The 18,753-nt window shown below is 36.3% G+C and overlaps 1 long non-coding RNA gene across 2 annotated transcripts in view; it reads right to left on the minus strand.

Annotated features, from left to right (window-relative positions):
• LOC125617166 overlaps positions 1 to 18,223 on the minus strand; it is a 31,510-nt gene extending 13,287 nt beyond the window's left edge. Inside the window, exons 1-3 of one of the 2 annotated variants that reach the window (XR_007348065.1) lie at positions 17,855 to 18,223; positions 12,183 to 12,354; positions 8,616 to 9,050 (exon numbers count right to left, since the gene is read on the minus strand). This is a non-coding gene — a long non-coding RNA (uncharacterized LOC125617166). Of the gene's footprint in view, positions 1 to 8,615; positions 9,051 to 12,182; positions 12,355 to 17,854 lie in introns of those variants that run through there. The other variant, XR_007348066.1, reaches the window with a different exon arrangement.
• Between the last annotated feature and the right edge of the window lie 530 nt (positions 18,224 to 18,753).

An 18,753-nucleotide genomic window follows, 5' to 3' on the forward strand; every position in this document is an offset into this window, starting at 1 on the left:
GAGGGGAGGGGAGGGGAGGGGAGGGGGGATAGTAGAGGATAGGAAAGGCAGCAGAATACAACAGACACTAGTATGGCAACATGTAAATCAATGGATGTGTAACTGATATGATTCTGCAATCTGTATACGGGGTAAAAATGGGAGTTCATAACCCACTTGAATCAAAGTGTGAAATATGATATGTCAAGAACTATGTAATGTTTTGAACAACCAACAATAAAAAATTTAAAAAAATAAATAAATAAATGAAATACTCCAATAGTGACCACTTATTTTACTAGTTAGAAATTAACTATAACGTCAGGTAATCCCTTTTGAAAATGGAATCAGAATTTTTTAGTTGTCAAAATAAGAGAGGACTTCTTTGTCCAATACTTTTCTCATATTTGTAAGCCAATAAGAATTCTCTAAACTATCAAATTATAAATCACTGTCACAAATTTACAATTTAAATTCACCATCAAATTACAAAATAACTTAATTAAATTCAATAAAATGAATTAGAAGACTACAATATGACTAAGTATTAAATAGTAGTTCCAAACAAGTATCTATATTATTTATATGCAGGACTAAAAGGAGTTATTTTTTGACTAAAATTAAAAATCAACCTCTTTCTGGATAGTTAATTTTTCATCAGTTTTCCACATAAGGTAAAATTAAAACTTGATTTAAAGACAAATAATGAAACTAAGCATGGCAATTAATAAGGTACTAGTGATGAACAGGACCTCATATTGGATGCTGATAAGATATGCCTAAAAATTCAAAACCAGGTCCCAGATAATTTGACCACTGTTTTGAGGTATTGTCCTTTCCACTCTATGTTGGGTTGTTGTTTTTTGTTTTTTTTTTTTTCAACTTTACTAAAACATAATTGATGAATTAAAGTCTTATATATTTAAAATGTACAACTACATATTAAATAATCATCATAATCAAGTTAATAAATATATCTATACTTCATATAGTTCCCTTTGTGTGTGTGTGAGTGTGGGTGAGAACACTTAAGATCTACACTCTCACAATTTTAAGTATACACTTTTAACTATAGTCACATTACTATAGATTACACCTCCAGAACTTACTGATCTTGCAAAAATAAAACTTCACACTCTCTGATCAACATCTCCCCATTTCTCCCTCCCTGCAGGCCCTAGCAACCACCATTCTACCCTTTGCTTCTATAAGCTTGATTTTAGATTCCATATATAGGTAAAATCATGTGGTATTTGCCTTTCTATGTCTGGATTACTTCACTTGGCATAATGTTCTCCAGGTACATCCATGTTATTACAAATGTCAGTATTGCCTTCTTTTTAAAGATTCAATAACATTTCCTTTTATATTACTTACACTACATTTTCTTTATCAATTCATGTGTCAACAGACATTTAGGTGGTTTTCACATATTGACTATTGTGAATAATTCTGTAATGAACACGGGAATGCAAATGTCTCTCCAAGACAATTATTTCAATCCCTTTGGATATACATACCAGTAGTGGGATTGCTGGATCATATGGTAACTACCATTTGAGGAACTTGCATAGTGTTTTCCATAATGGCTGTCCTTATTTACAGTCTCGTTGCCAGTGTACAAGGATTCTCCACATTCTTCTAACACTGGTTATTTTTTATCTTTTTTGTTAGTAGCCATGCTAACCAACAGGTGAGAGGTGAGTCCTCTCTGTTTATTAATTATGTTATTTTTTTTCTTGCTGTTGGGTTTCTTAGACATTTTGGAAATTAACCACTTATGGGATATACAGTTTGCAAATATTTTCTCTCATTCTATAGGCTGCCTTTTTACTGCTGTATGCTATGAAGAAGCTTCTCCTTTTGCATGTGGGGTAGGGACTTTTGTTTGTTTTAGTTTGGTGAAATCTCACTTGTCTACTTTTTTGGGTTTGTTGCCTCTGCTTTTGGTATCATAGCCAAAAAATCACTGCCTAGATTAATGTCAAGAAAATTTTTCTGTTCACTTCTAGTAATTTTACAGTTCCAAGTCTTTTTACAATTAAGTCTGTAATCCATTTGGAGTTAATTTGTGTATATAGTGTATATAAAAGTATCCAATGTCATTCTCCATATTAGATATCTCATTTTCCCAAATCCATTTATTGAATATATTATCCTTCTCCTATTGTATCTTGGCACCATTACCAGATATTGGTTGTAGAGAGATGTGGATTTATTTCTGGGCTCTATTCTGTTTCATTGTTTTATGTGTCTGTTTTTTATGCCAGTACCATGTTCTGAATACCATAGATTTGTAATATATTTTGAAATCAAAAAGTATGATGACCCTCACTTTGTTCTTCTTGCTCAAGATTGCTGTTGTTATTCAGGAATTTGTGTGGTTCCATCTGAATTTTATTTTTTCTATTTCTGTAAGGAATGTCTGTGGAGCCAGGCATGGTGGTGCACACTTGAAGTCCCAGTTACATGGGAAGCTGAGGCCGGTGGATTGCAAATTCAAGGCCAGCCTTAGCAATTTAGTGAGACCCTGTCTCAAAAATTAAAAGTAAAAAAGACTGGAGATATAGCTCAGTGATATAGCCTCCCTGAGCATCCCCAATGCCACCAAAAAAAAAAAACAACGGTTAATTTGTATCTTCATAGGGATTACATTGAATCTGTAGATCACTTTGGGTGATATGAACACTTTAACATTATTAATTTTTCTAATCCAGAAACATGGAATATTTTTTCCATTTATATGTGTTTTCTTCAATTTTCTTCATCAATGTTTTACACTTTTCAGTGTACAAGTCTCTCACTTCTTTGGGTTAGTTTACTTCTACACATTTTATTATTTATATTGCTATTGAGAATGAAATTGTTTTCTCAATTTCTTTTCCTGACAGTTGACTCTTTGTGTCTAGAAATGGGACTGATTTTTGTGCATCAATTTAGTAACTTGTAACTTTACTGAATCTGGACAGTATTTTTGTTGAGTCTTTGGGGTTTTCTACACATAAAATCATATCATCTGGGGAAAAAAAAGATAATTTACTTCTTCCTTTCCAATTTGGATGCCTTTTGTTTCTTTCTCTTGTCTAGTTTCTTTTAGCAATGAGTAGAGGAAGAGATCAAAATGTCTTCCCTGTTAAATATGATGGAGTCAAAATGACAAGATCAAAACAAGATCTAAAGGTAGGATAAATACATCCTTTTTATTTATACCTAATAAATATACCATCTGAAAATCCCCCTTGAAAGAGAGAGAAAAGAAATTCACATTATTACATTCTCTATCATAATTTAGCAAACATTTCCCTGTTTCAGGGGTAACTCTGCTAAATTCATTAAGGTAAAAATATAATACAATGTAATTCATAGCAAAGACTGCTATCTCCACATGTTCTTTTCCCCCTGAAATGATTGCTCATGGTTCCTAAAAATTACAATATTAATGTTTACTTATTTAGCTATATGTCCCTCAATGTGTCTTCCTTTGCCTCTATTGAGCCTCAAAACCACCCGGGAAAGTTAATTAAGGTATTATACAAATATAATAACTGGCCCATGAAGAGAATGAAGGATTTGTCCAAGGAATACAGCCACCTAGGAGGTGAGCCAGAACTAGAAGTCAACTTTTAAGGACTATATGTCCATTTTAAGTGTTTGAGGTCATCTAATAATTTACATGATGGTATAAAAATAAAATATTTTTTGTAAATCTGATCATTTCTCCCACCCAGCCCCTGCCCAATAGGATTCTGATAGCATCCTGTTGCTTTTAGAATTAAAGATCAAATTCATCCATATCACAATCTTTTGTGTCTCTGGATGACCCAGGCCCTGCTGCCTGACCTCCTGTTGTTCCCCCATCCTTATTCTATTCCAGTTCTTCTGCTCCTTTCTCTTCATTTCTCCTATCACGGACCTTTAGCCTTTGGCCACTGAATCTAGAACTTTCTCACCCCATCCCCCCACCAAGTAATGCCTCTTTTTCCTCTCCTCTCACCTCACAACTGTGTCAAGCTCGCCTGTAGTTCTATTACTTTCCCTCTTGGGTACTTATTACCAATACAATTTTAAATGTATTTGTGTGATTATGTGATAACTATCTTCTCCTTTCAGACTATATGCTCCATAAAGATGGAAGCTCCATATCTGGTTTTGCTCACCATTGTTCACTCCTGTTGAACAATGTGCCTAGAACAGAGTCTGTACACTATGAAGCACATCAGTGAATGGCCTCAGCAAAATAAGTACAATTGAATTTATGCTTATTGCTTGTGATATACAACTTTGCAGCCTCCCCTTTCAATGGCTCCCTCTTAGGCCTAGTTCCATAGAGGTAACAGCTTTTTCATCTTAAATGAAGTACTTCCCACAGGAATTCCAGGGAGGACAGGGACAGTGACATCAATCAAGGACCTCTAGTTCCTCTGCAGGGGTGGATGGTGAAGTTACTATTTAGCAAGGAAAGCCAAGATGTGCCAAGGAAAGTCCTGTTAGTTGCATTAGAATTTAATCTCTACACAGTTACTCTCTCTTCGGAGAGTTAATCTCTTCTCAGATAGTGTAAGGGTTTCTGACCAACTGACAATAGAGAATTTTTGGTTTCTCTGAAAAAAGAAAAATCTTTCTATGGCTTGGGAATATTCTTGTCTGTTTGTTTTTTAGTTCAGTGTAACTTAGTAAGTTCAACAGTAATATTTGAGTTGGAAAATCTAAATGCACAAAGAGTTTACCTGATCCATCAATCCCAGAAGCATCTATTCATGGAATCAAGACATCCTCAGGTTAGAATGGACCTGAGAGATAACTCATCCCCTTTCACAACCAAGACTCAAATCATTACATGTCTCTCTCTCTGGGGTTCCCTTGACCTAGGGCGATATGTTCCATAACTTTAAGAGAACCTAGAGGAGGACTTCATGATAGTTCTGTGATTTAAAAAATCAAAATAATCAAAATAATGGCTCTCCACATAGATTTAGAGAAATAGGAAAAGATGGTGGAGGAAAAGAAGAGGAAATGAGGAAACAAGAGTTAGAAATGGATAACAAGAAAAAGAACAAGTAGGGCAAACAATGAAAATGGAAAAAAAATGAAAAAAAACCAAACTTTGGAAACATGTACAAATTCAGATAGCCCAGGATATGAGTCAGAAGAAACATGCTTTTTAAAAAAATACAACCAAAGACTAATAAGGAAAATGAGATGGCTTTGCTGCTTTTGTTGTTAGTCTCTTCAAAACATAAATTTACAGTTATTAAACAAAGCAAAAATTAGAGTTATTACAATGTTCTGTTTGTGTAGGGAAAATTTTTAAAGCAAAATATGGATATCCAAGAACATGTAAATCAGATGAAAAGATTCAAAATGCACAGTAAAGCATGCACAGTAAAGCATACCTTACATTTGTTTTTTAAAAAACAAACAAACAAAAAAAAAAACACCACTGAACAGCTAAGAAGATCCCTTCCAAAGTGTTTCATTTTCCTTCTCTTTACTGGCTTCCTCACAATGCATTCACCTATATACCCTGATGTTACTGGCACATAAATCAAATCTTTCATAAAAATCAGAAATAAAAAATATATGAGCACAGGAGGTTCTTGATATTGGAAAGACTCCAATCCACATGTACTTCTGGGCCTGATCCACTAACATACTTTAAGAAGTCAGTTTGTTCTTAGTTCAGTGGTGAAGAAGGTGTTACCAGACTTAATTTGCATGTACTTATACACTCTCTATAAGAAGTAGAATTTCTCTAACAAATTGTTTCACAATTGCCATAGGAGATGATGTTGCAAGGTGTGTAAACCCTTCCTGGCTACTTACTGGTAACCAGGCAGTAACTAAAGCATCAGAAGATTTGGAAAATCTGGCTCAATGTATTTGTGACTAATAGTAGTGTAAGAGCCCACAAAAGGAAGTACCGTTGCACTGGGTCTGATGTCTGAGCAGGGAAACCCTCTCTGAGGACAAGACACTGTGTGTGGTGCAAACCACTCTGCACCTCGGGAAGATCAATGCTGATCAACAGTAAAATAAAGGTTCTTCCCCCAGCACCCCCAAAAATGTTTGAAACCGACAAACTACAGATCATATATAATAATCTCAGAAAAAAAATTCAAAAAAGAGGCACAGTAAGTCCCTTTCTGCCAGAGGCTGACTCCCAGGGAGGGGCTCCCAGAGCAGTCTTCAAGTCTATTGACTTGTTTTCTCAAGCTGTTAATGTAACTTGCAGCTACATTGGTTTGTTTTGTTGTTGTGACATGGTCTCCATAGATGTGCATTGAAATTGTGCCCAACTGCACTCAAGCCAAGAACCATGCAATCTGGAGGTTGTGCAAGCAAGATTACAAGGCTCCAAGGTATCCAATGCCTGCACGGCTCATCTCTCCCTCTTACCTCGAAACTCTCCTTGTCCAACCCAGGCAACTGAATGCTACGTTGGGACCTGATCCAAATGCTGTAGGAGAATGGTCACATTAACAGAGAAAGAATAGAGCTTTATCTTCAAATCAGAGTTTTATTTTGCACATTTGGAAAATGGACAATGATAAGCTAGAACCAGTTTGATGTTGGTTTTGGGGGGTTTTTTTGTTTTTTGTTTTTGGGTTTTTTTTTTACTTGCCCCTCTTCCTTTGTGTACGTAACCCAACTTGCTCTTCTTTATTTCTCTCAGGAGTCCATTGCCCTCATATTTTCTTCATCCTCCATCTCAAGAAATACATTCTTTAAAAATAACTCAATAAGGGGCTAGGGATATAGCCGCTTATCAGTGTTACAGCACTTGCCTGGTATGCACAAGGCCCTGGGTTCAATTCCCAGACTGTGCAAATAGAAAGAAAGAACGAACACAATCCATTCATGCACACCAGACTTAGCAAAAATAAATACAAAACACTCAGATGCAATTAAATTTGAATTTCAGTTAAACAACAATCTTTTAATGTATGTCCCATGTAACATTTGGGACATACTTATCCTAAAAATTATATTAAAATTAGTCATTATTTATTTGAAACTCAAATTTAAGTTGTCCTGTATTTCTCGTGGCAGCCCTACACTAAAGAGTAAATGCCTTGTGATGTTTTCATCTTTTCCAAGGTTACTGACTGATTTTAAACTTAGGGTCAAAGTCCCCATATTAATAATTTGGAGAGCATAGCAGCCAACTGAACAAAAATATAGCAGGTAAGCAACCACTTCTTAAAATTTGAAGGCCTCTATTCTAGAGACAAAAATTATACTTTGGAATTAAGGCTTATTGGTTGGAATTAAGGCTACTGATCAACGTTTATTTCAAGCCAACCAGTGTGATAGTTAATAATTAATCATATTAATTGGTGCTCTATTCTTATAAATGGAGAAAATATTGTTCAAAGCTACAAATCTCAGATCCAAAATATTGATTTCCACAGTGTCTTCAGGGGACTAGACCCACAAGTTGGGGCAGTTGAGTTTACTAAGCTCAGCTCACATATCAACAAAGACTTTTTACATGTTGTATGCATTGACAGAGTCAAATAGAAAATATGTACTTTTCAAATCCTTAGGAAACCTGTAATTAGGGACAGGGAGAGAGAGGAGGTGCAAAAAGAATGGTAATGAAAGAGAAAACAGGGAAAAGAATGGAGCAATAGAAAAAAAGAAAAAATAACCAGATATAAAATATGTAAATAGAGAGTGAAGAGGATACTTTTGGGTCAACCCCAATCACCCAGAATAGGTGGTTGTCTATTGGTGGGAGTTGAGGATTTCTCAAGAACTCTATAGAAAATACTAGAAGTGGACTCATTCAAAATTTGTTTGAACCTCTTTATGGAGTTTATTATAGAGGCTGGTCAACTAAAAATTATTTTTTTTCCAAACTTCTTGCAATTGCAGTTGATTTAAGCTCATTCACCAGAAACACTTTAAGAACTTGCATTCAGAATGGAGCACAGCAAGGAAAGACACAGGGCATGAGGAATGAGGGATCCTTCTGCTGCTGCGGGTGGCATGTTAGCTCCCTTATTTAGTGGGATTGGATACTCTCCATTGCTCTCCATTCCGTGGTCATGCAGTGTCCAGAGAGATTCCCTTGATGGCTCATACGTGGTGTCATTTCAGGATCCATTCCTGAAAGCTCCACCCTAGATTTCTGTTTCTCCAGCCCACAGATCACTTGTGCTGACCACTCAAAACCCTGTGTCATTAGTACATTTCAGATTAAGCCAGCTAGAGAGGAGTCTGCCCTCTGCAACAGAACACTAAATGATATAAACTGCAGTCCCTTCCAATAACTATTCCACCAGTCTCATGGTCCTTATGGTCCTGAATCAGGGATACTTTTTTATCTTCTGCCCAGGGATCACTTGACAATGTCTGGACACGTTTTTGGTTGTCACAGCTAGGTTGGGAGACAAGGGAGATGTGAGTGTTACTGGCATCTAGTGAGCAGCAGCCAGGGAGGTTACTAAATGTCTCACAATTCACGGTACAGCTGTCCGCAACAAGCAACTATGCAATCCAAAATGTCTGAGTGCCCAGATTAAGAAACCCTTGCCTAGCAGAGCACTTGGTTTGAAAACTTTTCAATAAAATGCAATATTTGGGTTTCAAAATTATCCTCTTTTACAATGCAAATTGCCCTCACAATAGTATAGGTATAGGTTAATTTTATTTTCAAGTAATATGGTCTTATTCTCAAATGTACATGATTTTCACATTTTGATATTTCTGAAACCATGCCATGATCCAAAAATAAGGTTTATCTAGTGTGGTATTTTTTTTCTTTCTTTCTATTTATTTATTTATTTTAGTAAAAAAAAATCTGTTATTAAATCTGTAGAACATCTTGGAACTGGTGACATCTTATCAAGGATCTAGGGTAACTGAAGCAGGTACTCTCCTGAGAACAAGGTTGCCCAATTGCACGTGGTGGAGGAGCACTGGGGGTGCTCAGAAAGCAGCCCAACCTCAACCTCAGCTGCAGGACAGAATCACTGAACACTTTTCATTGGTTTCGGCGTGAGACCTATCATCAGTGTTGTTTATGCTCTATACAGGCAGAATCCAGAACAGATAGATTAGGGCACCTTGAAGGAAATGGAGAAAAGGGAAAAAATGAGTGTCACCAGAGACAAACAAAAAAATGATAGCAGAAAACCCAATTTCAGAATTTTACTGTCCTGCCCAGGATCAGGTCTCCTTACTAGTGCCAGGCAATTTGCTGACACTCCAGTCTTTACAGCTCTTAGTAACTTTCACAAACTCTCAAGGGCCCAAAGGAAATCACAACCAGAGAATTTAACTAATAATAGATCCTGATAAGAAGACACAGAGTATGCTTTCATCCACTGGGAACACAGCACATATTCCAAAAGCAATCTGTACCTTATAAATATACTTCCTACAACCTGTAAACACTCTTTTTCCCATAGTCAAGCTCCTGCCTTGAATGAAGAGGTGCTCAGTAAATATTTACTAAACAGAATTAAATCCATTCTCTAAAAGTGCTACTGCCTTGAATGGGGAAGAGATATAAGCTCCTTTAAAAAAAGGGAAGGTTCAAATTCAAGAAAACAATGGTGGGGGGGTGGCAAAGAAACTAACCCATTCAATTATCCCTTTTAACTAGCAATAGAAAGAGATCTACCTGGCTTTAAATAAATGTTGCTTCAGAAATTTGCTACTACTGCCATCCCTGTATTCCTACTATTTGTTTTTTAAATTTATTTTAAGTCAAAATCAACACAATAAATTCTAGTGTCCCCAACTGCCTCAAGACCCAGAGCATAGTTTTCGAGAAAGTTAAACCCTAGATAAGATCCTAAAGTCACGCTTTTCTACACCCAGTGTGTTTGGGAGACAGGCCCTGATATTGCTGAGTTAGTTTGAAGCAGTCAAGTCTGAAGCCTCAGCCTATCTTTTTAGAAACAATCCTCCTAATTCCAACAGAGTCAGTTTTCCTTTGTTTTACATTTATTTATTCAGAGACTTCTAAATATATGCTGGTCTGTTGAAACAGCCTCTGGGCCCAAGTACAATAAAAACATTAATTAAAACACATGATTAGAAACACCCAGCAGTGAGCCTGGAACAGCATCAAATGAGCTCTGCCATTTAAGTGTCAGTCAGAGAAGATAAAGCCGCCTGAGGGTGACCCGCGATGTGCCTGCCTGGCTTCTCTGAGGATTCCTGATCCGTTCTGAGGTGAGTGCTCTCTGCTGATGGATGCCCACACCCAATTAGTCAAATTCTCTCCTAACCCTTGAGTTGGCACCATCTCTACCTGCCACACCTTTCATTCTGCTATGGACTAACGAGAAATTTGCAGAATCCCCAAGTTTGGCAGAGAACTTGGGCACAGGAAGCTTACATAACTGTTGAGCTTTGGCAGGGCAACACCAGAAGAGCTGGGTGCCTTCGGCTGAAATGTGCCCTGTATTTCATGGGCAGTGTCACTCTGTCTCTGAAATGGTCTACTCCTGCTTCTCAATCCGGAAGCCAGCTGCAGAATTCCCATGGAATGCACAGTGCAGGAGTCAGGGAATACCATGGGAATAGCATCCAATCCAGGAAGTGTAGGTGCATTGGATTTGAGGAAAGAGAGGTAATAAACCTTCACTTCCCCTTGACATAAAAAAATTCTCTAAATTCCAAATTTGTTTACACAGCTAATTAAGCATGAACATTTTGAATCTAGCACAGGCCTGTTAAGAAGTCAAATCTTGTTCCACACAGACATGTTCTGTCAAGGACTCATATCCTTTGAGGGATGCCATCCACAGGAAATATGACTTTATTATAAGTTCTATCCTTTTCTAAATGGTTCACAAGTAAAATAACAGCAAACGATCTTGGCTTCCTTCTTTTATGTGTAATTTTCCCACAAACCTCCCATCTTAGAAAAACAAGAAAAGAGATTTGAAAGAAAACAATAGCATATCAATGCTAGGTAGGAATAGGATTTCAAAAGAGGGGGAACATATTATTTACTGTTCTACTGGATCCTGTATTATTCATTCCTCTTTATTTTTCTTTAATGACAAATGTGCTAATATCTTATTACAAAAAAAAGGCTACCACCAAAGTAGATAAAACTGCCTTTTATCACACATCTGGCCCAAATTATATCTCCGCAACCCCTTTTCAATCAGTCATGGTGTTTTTTATAAATTTGTGACTTCGTCGAATTGGCTGAGTTTCATGTGCTGCCTGCTACTACATTCTGACATGCCAGGCTGGTACCTAAGAGGAAAAATAACACTTTCCTTCACTCTTAACCCACATTCTGACTTCTCATGCTGAATTCAATCCCCAGCTAATTAGTTCAAGAGCAAGCAACTTTAACCAAGATTTGGTATTACTTTCCTTTTTCTGAGAGCTGGGCTTTCCCCAAATGTAGCTCTCTTGTTACCCTTTGCATTTTAAATAAGCCATTTTGGAGCATGGCTCTTGTTTTTTCTTTAATATATGCGCCCCTTGGGGCTGCACCGAAGCTTGTGATGGCTCTCTGCCGGCAGTCAGGGCAACAGAATGTCTGCGAGATCCTGCTTTGTACTGAAGTACATTGTGCAGCCCCAGCTGAATGCCGAGGTTGCAAGTCAATTTTCTCAGAAAAGCAGAGTCCCTAGTACTCTCAGTAGATTCCTAAATTTCACTTAGGTTCCTCCATTTTGTTTTGTTTTAAACACACAGTATTTTCTTTATTGATAGTTTGCGGAATAAAGTATTCAACAGAAGTCAATTTTTCCAATAACTGAAGACTTGTTAATGTAAGAACTTGATGAAAATCCTTTCTCATATGTTAAATAGTTCCCTTAGGTCTCAAATAAGATATATTCGATGTATTTGACTTTTTCTTGATGGTTTGGAGTCATCTTTAAACTATCAAGTATTATGTGGGGATACAAAAAAAATGACAAAATCATTCTCTGATTCACTCTCATATAAAATAGCCCCAAGCCACTGGATTTTCTTTATTACTTTGGCAAATTTTTATATTTTTAATTTTTGTCTCTTTCCATACTATCAACTTATCAATGATCAATTTGCACTGATGTTCATATGTCAAAGCAAACTTTGGGTTCATTGCCTCCACTGTACAAATGATTGGAAACCCATATAAATAAGTATGATGTAACATCTACATTAAAAATAAATCTGCTTTGGATAGTATCAATAGGGAATATTGCTTTGGGATCTAAATATATAAGCATCAGTACCTGAATGTGCAGAATCTATTCTGGTTACACAGAGGTCTTCTTAGGGCTGAATTCCAGCTCTTAAGAGAGATTACCAGAGATTTGGTCAAGTTCAGTGGTCAGTAATCAATCTGTTCACTCTCAGATTTCTTCTTTCTTTTGTGTTCTTGTCTTCTCTTTGTCCCTCTAATTCCTGCCATGAACCATTTCAGTAAACATTAAACCATCTACCAAAAGGAAACAAATTATTGAGGAGAGACCAAAACATTTTAATCTATAACAAATTGAATTCTGGATTTTTGTTGTTGTTGCTGCTTTTGTTTGGTAGGAGGAAAATGAAAGTACATTAAAATTTAAAATTATTTGAATTTTTTTATTTCCCTCTCATTAAAATGGGAGCAGGAAGGTTGGCAACTCTCAATCAGGCACCTGCCACTCTTACTTTAACCCCTTTAACTAAAATCTCAATGTCAGCCTAAATAATCCCAATCAAACTGACTTGGAGGATGTCAAAGAGCCCCCAGGGTACTGGCACTGGTTGGACAGCTCATCCTAGTTTTCTGATTTGAAAACCAAAACTCCCACATTCCAGAAAACTTCTTAGTCCTAGGCACATTGGGACAATAGGATGGTGATGACTCAGAGGTCTCTCATATTTCCCCCTGATAGCACTTTTATTTTTACAGCATTTCTAACAATTCCAAAAATTGTTGTTTTGTTTTGTTCTGTTCCTCTCTGCCCAGTCTGGCTAACTCTTTCTAAACCATTTCTAGTGCTGCTCTCCTTTTTCCCTATTGCCAACTGAGATCTTTATCCCCTGATACTGGGCTGTTATGTCATGAAATTTCTCTGCCTTCATTCCAATGCATGCCACTCTCATGTTAACCCTTTTAAAGTCCTTTTTGACACAAGGGCTTTTGGTATGAGGAGAAGGAACATACATTGAAATTTGAAATTATTTGAAAATTTTATTTTTTAAAAAATTTGCCTCTCATTAAAATGGAGTCCCACCTCCTCCACAAAGTCTGGCATCTTTCCTGGAGAAAAAGTGAGCAGGGTAGAAGAAAGAAAAAGGCAGGAAGTGTTAGCTGCTCAGTGCTGCAAGGCCCAGCAGAGGGGCTCCAGAAATAAAATCTAAGAAACAAAAATCAAGACTGGGCTGCAGGAGAGAAAGACAGGTCACTGAGATCAGTAACCTAGAAAAGAGGTCTGAGTCAGCCATTGAGCCAAGGAGGCCCAGCCACACACAAAACAACAACAAAGTATCTTTGTGAACATCCCAGAGCCAGGGTACCTGGGCTCTGCATGTGAGAAGCAAGAGGACCTTAGGAAGCCAATCACTGGGAGTACACTTTACCCCACAGCTGGTTGGAAGCAGGATTGGCTGCAGAAGGAAAAGTAAACTGCAGTAGCAATACTGCTATTACCATCCTCCTTGCAGTTAGCAGGTATGAATTTGGAAAGCTGTTTATATTTTAATGTATGCATCCCTTAAATGCAAAAACTACTTCTTCAAGTGCTCTGTATTCCCGACACCCAGCACAATATGTAGTCAATAAATATTTGACTTAAATGATAATATAATCTGTTCCCATCTTCCAAAGGCCATGTGCACAGGAAACCCATGAGGAGGTTTCAGCAACTCTTTTTTTCAGCAACTTCTTTTCAGGAAGTCTGGAAGCCGTCTGCCTGGTTGAGGTGGAAGATACACTAATCAGTAAATCCAGAGTGAGCACAAATCCTCCCTTTTCTCTTTTTAAAACTTCAGAGCAAACATAAACTGTCCTACTTTCTCTTGTATCTTGGTTCAAATGCTAGGCATAAGAAGCAAAAATAAAATCAAACAAACTTGCTTTCACCAAGACTGCAAACTAAGCCCCAGATCCAAAATATCCTTGAGTTTTCATACTATAGTGTTTATTAGTACTTGAAGTTTACCAGAGGGCATGAAAAATTGATCTAGTTGTTCAGTTTCTCAACTTGAGAGCTTCCAGCACACGTGCTAAATCAGTGTCTGAGCATATGTTGTGATGTGTTCATGCTGAAAACCCCTTTAAAATGATCCAGTCTTTTAAAGACTGCTAAGAATATATTTTTCATGAGATAACACTTTAAAAAAAATCTAAGTTTAAATGAAGACCTATTGAGCTAACTTTGTAAATGCAATTACCTTTATGACTGATTTATGAAGTCCCTTGAGTAAACAGAGAAAAGAAAAAGTGATAGTTAAGATTTACAAATAATGAACTATTTGAAAGAGCCTCAAGTGAGAGCCTTGTTTTAAGTGCTAAAGTAAACATCTACCACTATAAAAGGGGGCTACTGTATTTTGTTTTCTATCAAAAAAAAAAGGTCAGGTATAATTTTGGAAAGCCTCTGGGGAAGCAAAAAAGAAGCCCCCAAAATGAATTTCTGATAGGAATCTGCATAACATGCATAAAGCTAGAAATATTATTCACCGTAAGAAGCTGACTTCCTTAAACTTTGTAAATCACCTAAACTAGAATTCCTCAATCTTAGCAACACTGAAATTCTGGACCAGATAATTCCTTGTTTTGCAACAGGGAAAGGGGTGAGGGGAGCTGTCCTGTGTTGTACTGCGGGATACAGAAGCATCTCAGACCTATAATCACTAGATGCCAATAGCAGCTTCCTCCCACCCCCACCCCTACTACCACTAATTGTGATAATAAAAAATGTCTACAAGCCAGGGTGCAGTAGTGCATGCCTGTAATCCCAGAGACTCGGGAGGCTGAGACAGTTAGATCACGAGTTCAAAGCCAGCCTCAGCAATGGCGAGGTGCTAAGCAACTCAGTGAGACCCTGTCTCTAAATAAAATACAAAATACATCTGGGGATGTGGCTTAGTGGTCTAGTGCAGTTGAGTTCAATACCTGGAGCACCATCCCCCCAAAAATGTCTACAGCCACTGCAATATGCCCTGGGGTTTGGGGTTGGTGTGGCAAAATCATCCCAGTCAAGCACCATGGACCCAACTAGAAAAAAATTTTCTTAAAAACATGAAGGACACCAGGTTTGTAAGGACCAAGCAAAGAAACCAGAAATGTCACTAACAAGATGAACAAGACAATGCACAACTTAGACAAACCATTAAAACAATGCTCAGAAACAAACATACCTGAAAAACAAACCATTAGATCTAAACTGCAAGGAAAATGATATACTAAAGAACATAGGAAAAGCCAGCATCAGTGGCTATTTGAAAAAAACATTTTTCTTAATTTTTTAATTGAAAAAAGAAACCACATTGGTCTAGATTTTTACAAGTCAGAAACATTTTGCAAAGAACAATAACGCTTCTCATCATCTCCCAAAATTGTGTTTGTCAAATTTTTAATATATAAAGGATAAGATTTATAAATTTCCAAGGAGTCGGTACTAATGTGGAAAGTCATTGATATTTTGATGTTTGTACTTGAATGTGAAGACTAGGTTAGGGCTCTGTATTCCCCACATATAGCATCCTGGACACTCAGAAACTGTTTTATTTAAATGATAATAAAATGTACCTTCATGTTGGAAGAGGCTTTAAGAAGACCTTTCAAAATGTGATGGTATGAATGTGTTTGAACATCTCATTTGGAAATAAGAATTGCTCTGTGGAAAAGACCAGACAATGCTCAATAGACATAATGCAGTCAGGAGGAAAGGAAGAGTTAAAAAATCTAAGTTAAATTCCAGCTTCACTGGTCTTAGATATTGTGACCTTGATTCTGTTAACTCCTCCGCAGAACGAGTACAGTAATCCTACCTCAAAGGACAGTGAAGATAATTATATCAGATAAAGTACACACAGTAAGAAAAAAAATGCCTCTCTTGAACTTGGAAGAAAATGGAATTCTGACTCCACCTGCAGTATCTACCCAAGTTAACTTTTCTCTTTGAAGTCAAGAAGAAAAATATGCCAAATCATCACAGACCTAAATCAAAGTGTCAACAAAGTCCCACACCAACAATGACAATATAAAACAAAAATTAAAGGGTGCAGGGGCTGGAGTTGTAGCTCAGTGGTAGAGCATTTGCCTGGCATATGTGAGGCCTTGGTTCGATTCTCAGCACCGCATATAAATAAGTCAATTGAATAAAAGATCCTTTTCCAACTAAAAAACATTAAAAAAAATTAAAGGGTGCAAGTAAGGGACCTGAGAGTAAGTGGATACAGTAAGAATAGAATGTTGTCAACATAAAGTCCACTAATAAATTTGGTAATCTTTTATAGAAACTCTAGATATAAAGAGAAAAAATTATGACTAAACAAAACCTAATGTCTTAACTCTTCTGTAAAGTATTTAAAACTTTACTTAATTGTAGAATTAATTATTTTTTTTTTAAGTTCAATGTATCTCTGTTAAAACTTTTGGAAAAAGAAGACCAATTAACCTAGATATACTTGCTTAAAATTAATTTCCAACTTTGTTTTTAAAAGGTTTTAAACTGAAGGCTACTTCCAAAGTCATGGAAATAATCTGTTTATTAATCAAGGAGCTGGTTACACAGGTATATAAATTTATCAAAACTCACCAAAAATAATATCTTGCAGTTTATCATATGTAAAAAATAGAACATATGTTTATGTATTACATACATCTTGACGTACTTACATTTATGCTTCTATTTATGTATATCCATGTATATATACATAGTACATAAACATAGATACATTTATATAACTACTTACATTTCCTAAAATATATAAATTTATGTGACACATATGTTTTTCCTCTCCTTAAAATTGATCCATTAAACCAATTTTAATTAGAAGAAAGAAAGAAAGGGGGAGGGAGGAAGAAAGGAAAGAATTTAGTTTACAGAAAAATATAAATAAAAAGAATGACAACAGCCAAGGTCTACCACCTCTGTATGACTATAAGAGAAACACAGGCTATTTGTCCTGGTAGCCAATAAGGGTGATTTTTCATCTCACATTATTATTAAAAATGAATATCTATTGGATAATGTAGATTAACAACAAATTAGTAATACTGAATGTGTGTATATAAAACCACACAGCAATGCTGGGAATGTGGCTCAACGGCAGAAGGCTTGCAGAGCATGCACATGACCCTGAGTTCAATTCCAAGCACCACAATAAATAAATAAATAAAACCACATAAAAGAGCACGCATACAAGCGATACTGACAAAACTGCAATAAAACATTGAGATGGAAGTTATAACTACCAGACAAATAGGATAACTTTTGAAGGACAGAGCAACAATCATAAAAATGAGCAATATCAATCATATTTAAAAATTAAACTTTTTTTCAGATTGGTTTACTGTCTTTTTAAGAAATTTAGAATAGAAACAAAACTCAAACTTAATGAAATATTCGAATGGAAATTTTCAAATCTCAGAGATGCAAATAAACAAAACTGGAAACAGACTTGAAAAGCCCAGTCACTAGCTACATGAAAACAGCCTTTCCTAATGCTTCTCCAACACCTCCACAGCCTCATCACCTCCTCCCCAATCTAAGCAAAACCAGAGCACTGGGCCTCACATTCAAAAATGAGTGAATAGCTGCAGAATGCCAGGGATTGAACGCAGGGCACCCAACCACTAAGCCACATCCCAGCCCTTTTATTTATTACTTTGAGACAGGGTCTCGCTACATTGCTTAGGACCTCACTAAGTTGCTGAGCACAGGCTTTGAACTTGTGATCCTCCTACCTGAGCCTCCCAAGTCGCTGGGATTACAGGATTCACCACCGTGGCTGGCAAGAAAAGTTCTTTCAAAAAGAGACCAAGACAACTTCTGAAGAAAAGTAATAGTAACATCAAAAAATAGGAGAGTAAAATGAAGTCATTTTCAGATATATAAAGTCTCAGGCAAATTTGTAAGATGCTTTTTCTCCAGAAGTCACTGAGGAAGGAGCTCTACTAAAATGTTGGATAAACCCAAGAAAGAGTAAGATTCTCAGAGAGAAAACTCCTTCAGAAAAAATTCACGAGACGGTAACAAGGTAAACATAACCGTAGCAGGTCCCAAAGCCAAACAAAACTTAATTGAAGGGAGCTCAAAACAACAGAGTTGCTTCACCCAGGAAAAATATAAAACGGAACTTGAAGATTATCTTACAGATGGTATTGCGAAAATTTATAATGAGAGCCACTTCAAAGAGAAGTTTGTAATTTTAAAAATGTCAACACTAAATAATAAAAAGGTGATTATTAACTCCAAGAAAACTTAGAAATTGTGTAAGAAATGAAATTATAACGTAAACTATATATATATCATATATACATACTGTTTCAGTACATTTAAACTATCTAGTATGAATAGCATATACTATATATTATGTATATTATAATCTATATATAGCATAAACTTTAAACCTGTATGACTAAATAGTATATAGTATAATTTACACTGTATGTACACATATACAGTGTACTTTAATATATAGTATATATAATCATATATACATTGTATAAGTTATATAAAATATCCACACAAACTACATACATACATACTAATTATAACAAATCATTAAATACTGATTTAAACAAAAATTGTGCTAGTATCATTTAAAAGAAATGAAGTGAGGAAAGGAGCCATAATAGGGCCA

Source organism: Marmota marmota, unplaced genomic scaffold, assembly GCF_001458135.2.
Source record: "Marmota marmota marmota unplaced genomic scaffold, marMar, whole genome shotgun sequence".
NCBI classification, from domain to species: Eukaryota; Metazoa; Chordata; class Mammalia; order Rodentia; family Sciuridae; genus Marmota; species Marmota marmota.